The sequence below is a fragment of the Pongo abelii genome, chromosome 7 (assembly GCF_028885655.2).
Source record: "Pongo abelii isolate AG06213 chromosome 7, NHGRI_mPonAbe1-v2.0_pri, whole genome shotgun sequence".
Taxonomy (NCBI): domain Eukaryota; kingdom Metazoa; phylum Chordata; class Mammalia; order Primates; family Hominidae; genus Pongo; species Pongo abelii.
Genome location: NC_071992.2, coordinates 104,280,548 through 104,293,993, shown reverse-complemented (window position 1 = coordinate 104,293,993; position 13,446 = coordinate 104,280,548). Strand labels below are relative to the sequence as shown.

The window sequence follows — 13,446 nt, the reverse complement described above, 5'->3', positions numbered from 1 at the left end:
ACAATAGGGTAAAAGTATTCTTATTTCTCCACATCCTCTCCAGCATCTGTTGTTTCCTGACTTTTTAATGATCGCCATTCTAACTGGTGTGAGATGGTATCTCATTGTGGTTTTGATTCGCGTTTCTGTGATGACCAGTGATGATAGGCATTTTTAAATGTGTCTGTTGGCTGCATAAATGTCTTCTTTTGAGAAATGTCTGTTCATATTCTTTGCCCACTTTTTGATGGGGTTGTTTGTTTTTTTCTTGTAAATTTGTTTAAGTTTTTTGTAGATTCTGGATATTAGCCCTTTGTCTGATGGGTAGATTGCAAAAATTTTCTCCCATTCTGTAGGTTGTCTGTTCACTCTGATGGTAGTTTCTTTTGCTGTGTGGAAGCTCTTTAGTTTCATTAGATACCATTTGTCTATTTTGGCTTTTGTTGGCATTGCTTTTGGTGTTTTAGTCATGAAGTCCTTGCCCATGCCTATGTCCTGAATGGTATTGCCTAGGTTTTCTTCTAGGGTTTTCGTGGTTTTAGGTCTAACATTTAAGTCTTTAATCCATCTTGAATTAATTTTTGTATAAGATGTAAGGAAGGGAGCATTCCTATACACCAATACCAGACAAACAGACAGCCAAATCATGAGTGAACTCCCATTCACAATTGCTACAAAGAGAATAAAACACCTAGGAATCCAACTTAAAAGGGATGTGAATGACCTCTTCAAGGAGAACTATAAACCACTGCTCAACTAAATAAAAGAGGACACAAACAAGTGGAAGAACATTCCATGCTCATGGATAGGAAGAATCAATATTGTGAAAATGGTCCTACTGCCCAAGGTAATTTTTAGATTCAATGCTATCCCCCTCACGCTACCAATGACTTTCTTTACAGAATTGGAAAAAACTACTTTAAAGTTCATATGGAACCAAAAAGAGCCTGCATTGCCAAGACAATCCTCAGCAAAAAGAACAAAGCTGGAGGCATCACGCTACCTGACTGCAAACTATACTACAAGGCTACAGTAACCAAAACAGCATGGTACTGGTACCAAAACAGAAAGATAGACCAATGGAACAGAACAGAGGCCTCAGAAATAACACCATACATCTACAACCGTCTGATCTTTGGCAAACCTGACAAAAAGAAGAAATGGGGAAAAGATTCCCTATTTAAAAAATGGTGTTGGGAAAACTGGCTAGCCATATGTAGAAAGCTGAAAACAACTTCAATAGAATTAGGAAAGTGGAAATGTGACCAGGTGACCAAAGTTCTTTAATGAGGAAGTGTAAACAATTATAATTAGAAATAAATTTTCCAAAGTTTGTTTATTGAAAACAAGGAGGGACTTAGAAGAGGACACATTGTGAACAGTTTTATGAGAATTCAGAATATGTGTGTATATGTGTGTGTAAGAGAGAAAGCAGGAGAATGTATGTTAGTGAAAGTAACAGATAACAGTTTTATGAGGATGCAGAATACACGTGTGTGTGTGTGTAAGAGAGACAGCAGGTGAATGTACATGTGTGAAAGTAACAGATGTATTGTGTGTAAAAGTTTTTATGGAAGAGAGTTGTGTCTCTTCCCCTTACGAGGGGAAGCATCTTCTGAGAAGGACACGTTTACTGATATTGCAGTGATAGAGTATAACTTGAAGTTTCAAAGTCCCAGAGGGTCAGAACAGTATACAACCAAGAGACAGTGTATACTTTGATACTTTAAAGAAGGAAGGGGTAAGAAAAGTTGAAAATGTAGATATGTTGATATGAATAGCTGGGTGCTGGATGAACAATAAATTAATAAAATTCCTGACTAATGGCTCTCCGAAGAAGAAAGTAAAGCCACTATTGATCCTCAAGTAGATGTTCATTGCAATGGTCAGCAAAACTTTTGTAAATGATTTTTTAGTAAATTAGAAAAAAACTTTGAACATGACATGTAGACAAATTTCTGTATAGCACTGAATGTCTACCTGGAGCTGGAGACCATACATTTCAAATTGTATAAACTGGCATATTGATGCAATTTCCTTTCTACAGCTATCTGGCATAATGCAGAAGTTGGGAAAGAGGAAAAGATATTTATAAAGGTGAATGCAGTGGAAGGAGCAACTCAGTGCCCTGTAAAATTGAACTGAGGTAGTAACAATAGAGGTAACAAGAGTTGGGATAAATTCAAAACAAATATATTTTGAACTATAGCAGACTGTGGAAAGGGGAGGTTTCTGGCTATGACTGAATGGATGATAGAACCACTTACTGAATTGAGGAAGACAGGAGCTATAATGTGCCCAGGGGCAAAATATCAAGAGTTCTATTTCATACTTAATATAAGGAAACTTATGACTATGATTCAGAAAATGCATGGGAGGAAGAGAAAATTGAAATCTTGCAGAGGTTGTAAAATAGTACTGAAAAGTATGAATTGTGTGTTAAGGCAGGGCAGAGGCAATGAAAAGGAAAAATGAATGACGGAATATTTAAGAAGTAAATATGACAGAATTTGGTTATTTATTGGGTAAGGTATTTTTAAAAGTGAAAGAACTCAGAATTTCAAGCTTGAGAAAATGTGTATTATATACTGAGTTAAGAACCAGAAAAATTACACATAAGTTGCAGATAATAGTCGGCTAGTCTCACCAATGTTGGTATGTCTAGGGTTCTTTCTTCAGCTCACTGCTTTTGCAACTCTGTATTCTCTATCTGGAGTCAATTATCTAGTCATAAGTTTTTTTTCCAGATAGTAATTTTTTAAAATTATGTTACTACATGTTTAAGAACTGAGATAATACATACTCATTGAACATGTCTCCTGTGCCTGATTTTAATAACTTGGTATATATCCTTCAATAATTTTCTATATGTTTACATATAAACTGACATAATCATAAATGTGTGATTATACTAACACTATATTGTAAAAATTACTTGGCAGATAATATGTTTCCTAATAATCATATGTGGCTACTGCTCTTATTCCAATAAACTAAAGGTTTATTTTTTAATCAACCAATATTTGTAAAGCACTTAATGTGTGCCAAACACAGTCCTATGCACAAGAAGTAGCATTTAGAATATACCACTGGATTTAAATTGCTAATATTTCAATCTGTTATCTAACAAATTAATATGTACTTTTCTTATTATACTAAATAAGATTTTATATCAATTAACATAACATAACCAATCATTTTTGTCTTTTCTACAGTTTACATTGTTTTAAAATGTTGAACTATATAGTTTAAGGCCTTATTATATCTCAGTAGAAGATCATATGGCTTCAGTGTATTTAAAATAATATACCTTTTAATCACTTTCTGATTTCTTCTGTGGTTCTTAGATTATTCAAGTTTTTATTCATTTGTGGGATCAATTTAATTGTTTATATTTTGCTGGGGAAAATCTGTATTCTCATACTTATTGGCACATGATGTTACAAAACAGTTTTATTCTAAAACATCATTTTGACTGCTATAATTGATTTATATCTCTTTTAATAATTAAAAAGTGGTGATCTTCAGGTTTTTAGTATATTTATCTCTTTGCCTTTATATGTATTTCATACTTTATTCCTTCCAGTTGCCTTTTCTTATTTACTATTCATTTTCTAGCTTCATAATTTGAATACTTAATTTAGGATTTTTTTAACTTTTATTTTAAGTTCAGGAGTACGTGTGCAGGTTTGTTACATAGGTAAATTTGTGGCACAGGGTTTTTTTGTACAGATCATTTCGTCACTCAGGTATTAAGCCTAGTACCCATAAGTTATTTTTCCTGATCCTCTCCTTCTTCCCACCTTCCACCCCCTGATAGGCCCCAGTCTGTGTTGTTCCCTGCTATGTGTCAATGTGTTCTCATAATTTAGCTCCCACTTATAAGTGAGAACATGGGTATTTGGTTTTCTGTTCCTGCATTAGTTTGCCTAGGATAATGGCCTCCAGCTCCATTCACGTCCTAGTAAAGGACATGATCTCATTTTTTTTTAGGATTAAAGAGTAAATTTATTTTTTAATTGTAACAAATATATGCCATTAGTATGTTCTTAAGTTTTGGGTCACATTGGCAATAGCGTCTTTAATTTGTTTTGAAATTCTTTTCAGTAATCTTCAGGTTATAGTTCCCTTAAAAAATATATTCGCTATGTTTTACCTCCTTGAAGACTGTAAACAGGACAAAAAAGCATGGATATAAGCGTTAGCTAGTGATCACTGACTACTCTAAAGAGTCACTAAGGCTTGAATTCTCTCTTTACCAGATGCCTAATTGGCAGAAGTCCCAAAGATTTCCCTGATCATATTAATAACTTTATAAAAAGTTGATCATTATTCATTAAAAATTAGACATTTGTAATGAAAATATAAATTAAGTCTAACCCAAAACTCTTAACCAGACTAACTTCAGTGTTATGAATCACAAAATCTTCTTGATTGATTGCTCTATTGAGAGGATCTTATGTGCTTTTAAAGAAAGATTAAATCCCGTTATAAGAGTTGATAAATTTTAGTCAAAGACTAGAACACAACTTACAGAAGAGATAACTGGACTTGACAGTTAACAAATTAGTTATTTACACTGTACAATGGAACAAACAAAAATCTTAATACTTCTGCCTTTATAGCTGTATTTGACCATTCAGGAATATGTTGGCTTTCATATTTACAGTTAAATCTCTTAGTTCAAGCCTAAAATATGTATATTTCCTGTATGCCACTTTTAAAGATAATGTTTCTATTAGGAGGAAGTAAAAAAGCTGAAAAAATAACTCCAAAATTTTGATCCTTCATTTTTCAAAGAAATTGAAGATCTTAAGTATAATTACAAGGAAGAAGTGAAGAACAATATTCTCTTAGAAGAGAAAGTTAAAACAAAAAACTTTCAGAACAATTGGGAGTTGAATTAACTAGCCCTGTTGCTGCTTCTGAAGAGTTTGAAGATGAAGAAGAAAGTCCTGTTCATTTCCCCGCTTACTAAAGGTCAACTATAAACTTTGTTTCATTTAAATATTTATTAACTTTATATGTTAAAATCCACCTGGAAATAAGAAATTCTCTGAGCTGTAGTGTTTCCTTCTCACTATCTTGTACCTTTATACTTAGATTGGAATTCTTAATAAATAAAATTATATGAAATTTTCAACCTATTATAAAAGTATATATTTGAAGACTTAGAATAAGTTATGGCCATCAAATAGGCAATGAGCTCTGGTGAATTTCTCTACATTCATAATGTTTTAAGTTTTTTAAAGAGCACGAGGGTAAATTCAGCAATTTTAATATTTAAAATTGGAGTTTATATATACTTATTTATACATATGTTAAGATTCTCAAATCTTAACTATGATATACATAAATACAGATGTAGACATACACACATATAGGTTATGAAGTTGAGCCATATGTTTTGTTAAATACCTAGCAAAATCAAATTGAGCTTAAACTATGTAATTTTGAAAATTAGTGACATTAAATTCTTGGTTTAATTGTTGTCTTTAAATTACCACTCAGTTATAGTGGAGAGAATCCAGCCTTTGTACAAGCTTAGGAGTTTACTGTTACTTACATTTTTATGGCTAGAGATTAAAATTAATTTGCTGGTTTTTATTAAAATTTTAAATAGATATTTGAAACTGGAAAATTCATTTCTTCACAAATGGTAGAAGACAAATTGATGTTTCATAATGAAAAGGAACCTTAAGATATTCTTAAACATTGTAAAATATTCGAGATTAAAATATAATGATAATAAACTAATTTCATTTGCATTTTATATATCAAATATATCTTTGAGTCTAGCAAATTTCTGATTATCTACTTTTGAAAAATGATTAAACAAACACTTAATATCAAAGGCAGAGTCACATTTGTTCAGGCACATGTTGATAATAACTGCTCTTGAATTCATGTAAGTATCTTGAATTGACCAGCATAAGCCAAGATGATGATGATGGACCCTGTTTTTTTCTTCATAGCTGTTCTTCTCCTGACATATTACACATTTGTTTATTGTCTACCTTCCCCATTAGAATGTGGGCTTCATGAAGGCAGACACCTTGTTTGGTTGACTGTGTATGTCCAGCACCTTTATTAACAGCCATCACTGCAATGCCATACTATTCCTTCAATTTTACCCACTTTGCAACCTTCAAACCAGGACAAGATATCATTGTGCTTCAATGAAGATAGATTTCTTATTTGAAATGCTCCATGTGGTATAAGAAGATGTAATGGATGTTTCTTGCTCCCTAACCCATATGGGTCTCCATTGATATTTTTTCCTGTGAGCTCCAGTGTTTGTTCTAAGAGATCTGATAGTGGCACTGCAGTAATTTCCAAAAGTCCAGAATCATCAGCATGATGTTTTAGTACCAGGGCAATTTCAAATTCATAATTAACTACAGAGGAATGCCAGCAATACTGTTTGTTGTTTTTCTATACTGGTACCCAATCAGGAATGTATCTATTTTCATTAGGCACTGGGTTCCTATTTATTTGTTCTATTTCCTTTGCTGGTATCCAGCAGTCTAGAGCCGGTTTGAAGCCCTCCTCAACGTTCCAAAAAAAAGTTATTTTGGGTTTTCATTTGAATGTAGAAAATTTTAAAATCTTTTTTCAACTTGCTTATTGAGCTTTCTATCTAGCTGAGCCCAAAGCTATGGCTGATCTGATGTTCCCTTTTGGCGGAAGGCTCCTCTTTCACCTCCGTCACAAAGACTCGGCATTTTTCGCTGCACAGAGCTCAAGCGCTTCATGATGAGCACAACAAGCAGTGCGAGTGGAGGGCGTGCTTTCGAACAGCGCCTGGTGCAGGCGGGGAGAAGCCCTGGAGCAGTCACCTGCGGGGCTCAGGCCACTCACACTCCACGCCCAGCCACCGCTGCTGCTGATCTCATTCTTTCTTATGGCTGTATAGTATTCCATGGTGTATATGTACCGCATTTTCTTATCTGCTCTATCACTGATGGGCATTTAGGTTGATTCCAAGTATTTGCTATTGTGAATAGTGCCGCAATGAACATACACGTGCATGTGTCTTTACAATAGAGAGATTTATATTCCTTTGGGTATATACCCAGCAATGGTATGGGTATATACCCAAAGGAATTGCTGAATATATACCCAAAGTAATACAAATCACTCTATTTTATTATAATTGTTATTTCTGTCTTTAGGACTTTGAAAAATCGCCACACTGTCTTCCACAATGGTTGAAATAATTTACAATCCCACTAACAGAGCAAAAGTGCTGCTTTTTCTCCACAGCCTCACAAGCATGTGTTATTTTCTGACTTATTAGTAGTAACCATTCTGACTGGTGTGAGATGGTATCTCATTGTGGTTTTGATTTGCATTTCTCTTATGATCAGTGATGTTGAGCTTTTCTTCATATGATTGTTGGTCACATGTATGTCTTCTTTTGAGAAGTGTCTGTTCATATCCTTTGCCCACTTTTTAATACGGTTATTTGTTTTTTTCTTCTTGTAAATTTGTTTAAGTTCTTTACAGATGCTGGATATTAGGTCTTGTCAGATGCATAGATTGCAAACATTTTCTCCCATTCTGTAGGTTGTCTGTTTACTCTTGATAGTTTCCTTTGCTGTGCAGAAGCCCTCTAGTTTAAATAGATACCATTTGTCAATTTTTGCTTTTGTTGCATATGCTTTTGGAGTCTTCATCATGAAATCCTTTCCCATGTGTATGTCTTGGATGGTATTGCCTAGATTGTCTACCAGGGTTTTCATAGTTTTGGGTTTTACATTTAAGTCTTTATTCCATCTTGAGTTAATTTTTTGTATGTGGTATAAAGAAGTGGTCCAGCTTCAGTCTTCTCCATACGGCTAGCCAGTTATCCCAGGACCATTTATTGAATAGGGAGTACTTTCCCCATTGCTTGTTTTTGTCACGTTTGTTGCAGATCAGATACTTGTAGCTGTGCAGTCTTATTTCTGGGTTCTCTACTCTGTTCCATCAGTCTATGTGACTGTTTTGTATCAGTACAATGCTGTTTTGATTACTGCATCCCTGTAGTATTGTTTGAGGTCATGTAGCATGATCCCTCCAACTTTGTTCTTTTTGCTTAGGATTGCCTTGGCTATTTGGACTCTTTTTTGGTTCCATATGAATTTTAACATAGTTTTTTTTTCAAGTTTTGTGAAGAATCTCATTGATAGCTTAATAGGAATAACATTGAATCAATAAATTGCTTTCAGCAGTATGGCCATTTTCACAATATTGATCCTTCCTATCCATGAGCATGGAATGTTTTTTCATTTGTTTCTGTTACCTCTAATTTCTTTGAGCAGCTTTTGTATTTCTCCTTGTAGCGATCTTTCACCTCCCTGTACTCCTAGGTATTTTATTCTTCTTGTGGCAATTGTGAATGGGAGTACATTCTCGATTTGGCTCTCAGCTTGACTGCTGTTGGTGTATAAGTATGCTAGCAATTTTTGTACATTGATTTTGAATCCTGAGACTTTATTGAAGTTGTTTATCAGCTCAAGAAGCTTTCAGGCTGACTATGGGGTTTTCTAGAAATAGAATCTTGTCATCTGCAAAAAGAGATAGTTTGACTTCTTCTCTTCCTATTTAGATCTCCTTTTTTTTTTTTTTTTTTTTTTATCTTGCCTAATGGCCCTGGCAAGGACTTCCAGTACTATGTTGAACAGGAGTGGTAAGAGAGGGCATCCTTGTTTTGTGCTGGTTTTCAAGGGGAAGCTTCCGGATTTTGCCCATTTAGTATGATGTTGGCTGTGGGTTTGTCATAGATGGCTCTTATTATTTTGAGGTATGTTCCTTCAATACTTAGTTTATTGAGAGTTTTTAACATGAATGGATGTTGAATTTTATCGAAAGGCTTTTCTTCATCTATTGAAATAATCATGTGGTTTTTGTCCTTAGTTCTGTTTATGTGATTAATCACATTTATTGATTTGCTTGTGTTAAACCAATCTTGTATGCCAGGGATAAAGTCTACTTGATCATGCTGGATAAGCTTTTTCATGTACTACAGGATTCAGTTTGCCCATATTTTGTTGAGGATTTTTGCATTGAATCCAGGCTACTGGCCTGAAGTTTTCTTTTTTGTTGTATCTCTGTCAGGCTTTGGTATTAGGATGATGCTGACCTCACAGAATGACTTAGAGAGGAATCTCTTCTCCTGAATTGTTTGGAATAGTTTTAGTAGATATGATACCAGCTCTTCGTCATACATCTGGTAGAATTCAGCTGTGCATCCATCTGGTATGGGCTTTTTTTAGTTGGTAGGCTATTTATTACTGCCTCAATTTTGGAGCTTGTTATTGATCTATTCAGGATTTAATTTCTTCCTGGTTTATTCTTGGGAGGGTGTATATGTTCAGGAATTTATCCATGTATTCTAGATTTTATAGTTTATGTGCATATAGGTATTCATATTTTCTGATGGTTGTATTTCTTGTGTGGTCAGTGGTAATATTTGAATCTTCTCTCATCTCTTCTTAGTGGTCGTAGCTACTGGCCTATTTTATTTATTTTTAAAAAACAGCCCCAGGATGTATTGATCTTTTGTATGGTTGTTCATATCTCAATTATCTTCAGTTCAGCTCTCATTTTGGTTATTTCTTGTCTTCTTCTAGCTTTGGAATTCATTTGCTCTTGGTTCTCTAGCTCCTTTAGTTGTGATGTTAGGTTGTTAACTTGAGATATTTCTAACTTTTTGATGAGGGCATTTAGTGTTATAAATTTCTCTCTTAACACTCTCTTACCTCTGTCCCAGAGATTCTGGTACATTGTATCTTTGTTCTCATTAGTTTCAAAGAACTTATTGATTTCTGCCTTAATTTCATTATTTACCCAAAAGTCATTCAGGACCAGGTTATTCAATTTCCAGGTAATTGTATGGTTTTGAGTGAACTTCTTAGTCTTGAATCTAATTTTATTGTGCTGTGGTCTGAGAGACTGTTATGATTTAAGTTATTTTGCATTTGCTGAGGAGTGTTTTTACTTTCGATTATGGGATCAGTTTTAGAGAATGTGCCATGTAGCAATGGCAAGAATGTATATTCTTTTGTTTTGGGGTGGAGAGTTCTGTAGATAGCTATCAAATCCATTTGTTCCCATTCTGAGTTCAGGTCCTGAATATCTTTGTTAATTTTCTGTCTCAATGATCTAATATTGTCAGTGAGGTGTTAACATCTCCCACTATTATTCTGTGGGAGTCTAATTCTCTTTGAAGGTCTCTAAGAACCTGTTTTATGAATCTGGGTGTTCCTCTGTTGGGTGCATATCTATTTAGGATAGTTAGATCCTCTTGTTTAATTGAACTCTTTAACATCATGAAATGTCCTTCTTTTTCTTTTTTGATCTATGTTCATTTAACGTCTGTTTTGTCAACAACTAGGATTGCAGCCCCTGTTTTTTCTGTTTTCCATTTGCTTGATAGATTTTTCTCCATCCCTTTATTTTGAGACTATTTATGTCATTGCACGTGAGATGTGTCTCTTGAAGACAGCATACTAATGGGTCTTAGTTCTTTACTGAGGTTGCCACTCTGTGTCTTTTAAGTGGGGCATGTACCCCGTTTACATTTAAGGTTAGTATTGATATGTGTGGATTTTATCCTGTCACCATGATGTTAGCTGGTTATTTTGCAGACTTGTTCATGTGGTTGCTTTATAGTTACTGGTTTGTGTACTTCAGTGTGTTTTGGTCATGGCTGGTAAGTCTTTCCTTTCTATATTTAGTACTTCTTTCTGGAACTCTTGTGAGGCAGGTCAGAGACCAGTGATATTGTAAAGGAACCATATAAACAAGTCTGCAAAATAACCAGCTAACATCATGATGATAGGATCAAATCCACACAAATCAATACTTACCTTCAACGTAAATGGGCTACATGCCCCACTTAAAAGACACAAGAGTGGCAAGCTTAATAAAGAACCAAGACCCATTAGTATGCTGTCTTCAAGAGACACATCTCATGTGCAGTTACACAAATAATCTCAAAATAAAGTGATGGACTACATGAAAATATGTAAAGAGATTACTCATGCTAACTCTTCAACCATCAAGGATTTCCTTTGTGCCTTTTTCTAAATCAAAATATAGTTATGTGTCACTTCATGACAGGGATACATTCTGATAAATGCATTGTTAGGCTTTTTATTATTGTTTGAACATCATAGAGTGCACTTACACAAACTAGATGGTATAGCCTACTGTACATCTGGGCTATATGGTATAGCCTATTGCACCTAGGCTACAAACCTGTGCAGCATTTTACTATACTGAATACCATAGGCAATTGTAACATAATGGTAAGTTTTTGTGTTTATAAACATATCTAAAGATAGAAAAGGTACTGTATAAATGCAGAATAAAAGGCAAAAATGGCACACCTTTATAGGGCACTTACCATGAATGGAGCTTGCAGAACTGGAACTTGCTCTGGATGTGTCAGTGAGTGGTGAATGAATGTGAAGGCCTGGTACATTGCTGTACACTACTATAAACACTGTGCAATAAGGCTACACTAAATTTAATATTGGAATTTTTTTTCTTCAACTTTTACTTTAAGTTCAGGGGTGTATGTGCAAGATGTGCAGGTTTGTTACATAAATAAATGTGTTCCATAATGTTGTGCTGCACAGATCATCCCATCATCTAGGTATTATGCCCAGCATCAATTAGTATTTTTCCTGACGCTCTCCCTCCCCATACTACTCCCCTCAACAGGCCACAGTGTGTGTTGTTCCATGAACCATGTGTCTGTGTGTTCTTATTGTTCAGCTCCCACTTGTAAGTGAAAACATGCAGTGTTTGGTTTTCTGTTCCAGAGGATACTGAGGATAATGGCTTCCAGCTCCATCCATGTCCCTGCATGATCTTGTTCCTTTTATGTCCACATAGTATTCCATGGTGTATATGTACCACATTTTCTTCATTCAGTCTATCATTGATGAGCATTTGGGTTGATTCCATGTCTTTGCTATTGTGAATGCTGCTGCAATGAAGATACCCATACATGTATCTTTATAATAAAATCATTTATCTTTCTTTAGGTATATACCTAGTAATAAAATTGATGGATCAATTGGTGCTTTTGCCTCTAGATCTTTGAGGAATCACCACACTGTCTTCCACAATGGTTGAACTAATTTACACTCCCACCAAAAATGTAAAAGCATTCATTTTTCTCTACAACTTGCCAGCATCTGTTATATTTTTTACTTTTTAATAATACCCATTCTTACTGGCACGAGATGGTATCTCATTGTTGTTTTGATTTGCATTTCTCTAATGATCAGTGATATTGAGCTTTTTTCATATTTTTTGGCTGTATATATGTCTTCTTTTGAGAAGTGTATGTTCATGTCCTTTGCCCACTTTTTAATAGGGTTGTTTTTTCTTGTGTATTTAAGTTTCTTGTAGACTGGATATTAAACCTTTGTCAGCTGGATAGACTGCAAAAGTTTTCTCCCATTCTGTAGGTTATCTCTTTGCACTGATGATAGTATCTTTTTCTGCACAAAAGCTCTTTAGTTTAATTAAATTCAATTTGTCAATTTTGGTTTTTGTTGCAACTGCTTTTGGCATTTTTGTGATGAAATCTTTTCCAGTACCTATGTCCTGAATGATATTGTCTAGATTTTCTTCTAGGATTTTTATAGTTTTGGATTTTATATTTAAGTTTTTAATCCATCTTGAGTTAATTTTTGTATAAGGTGTAAGGAAGGGGTCCAGTTTCAATTTTCTGAACATGGCTAGCGAATTCTCCCAAAACCATTTACTACATAGGGAATCCTTTCCCTATTCCTTTTGTCAGGTTTGTCAAAGATCGGATGGCTGTAGCTGTGTAGTCTTATTTATGAGTTCCCTATTCTGTTCCATTGGTCTATGTGTCTGTTCTTATGTGAGTACCATACTGTTTTGGTTACTGTTGCCTTGTAGTACAGTTTGAAGGTAACATGATGCCTCAGCTTTGTTCTTATTGCTTAGTATTGTTTTGGCTATTTGGGCTCTTTCTTGGATCCATAAGAATTTTAAAATAGTTTTTCTAATTCTGTGAAGAATGTCACTGGTAGTTTAATGGGAATAGCATTGAATCTATAAATTATTTTGGGTAGTATGGCCATTTCCATGATATTGATCCTTCCTATTTATAAGTACGGAATGTTTTTCTATTTGTTTGTGTTGTGTTCTCTCTGATTTCTTTGAGCAGTGGTTTGTAGTTCTCTTTGAAGAGGTCCTTCACTTCCCTTGTTAGCTATATTCCTAGGAATTTTAGTCTTTTCGTAGCAATTGTGAATGGGAGTTCATTCATAATTTGGCTCTCGGCTTGTCTGCTCTTGCTGAATAGAAATGTTAGCAATTTTTGCACACTGATTTTGTATCCGGAGACTTTGCTGATGTTGCTTATCAGCTTAGAAAGCTTTTGAGCTGAAACAATGGGGTTTCCCAGACAGAAGATCATGTCATCTGCAAACA

At 34.7% G+C, this 13,446-nt stretch overlaps 1 long non-coding RNA gene and 1 pseudogene across 3 annotated transcripts in view; both read right to left on the bottom strand.

Moving 5' to 3' along the window:
* LOC134761951 (uncharacterized) overlaps nucleotides 1–13,446 on the bottom strand; it is a 375,518-nt gene that overhangs the window by 206,869 nt on the left and 155,203 nt on the right. The gene's annotated exons all lie outside the window — the stretch shown is intronic.
* On the bottom strand, nucleotides 5,750–6,734 carry LOC100449641 (RNA ligase 1-like; annotated as a pseudogene).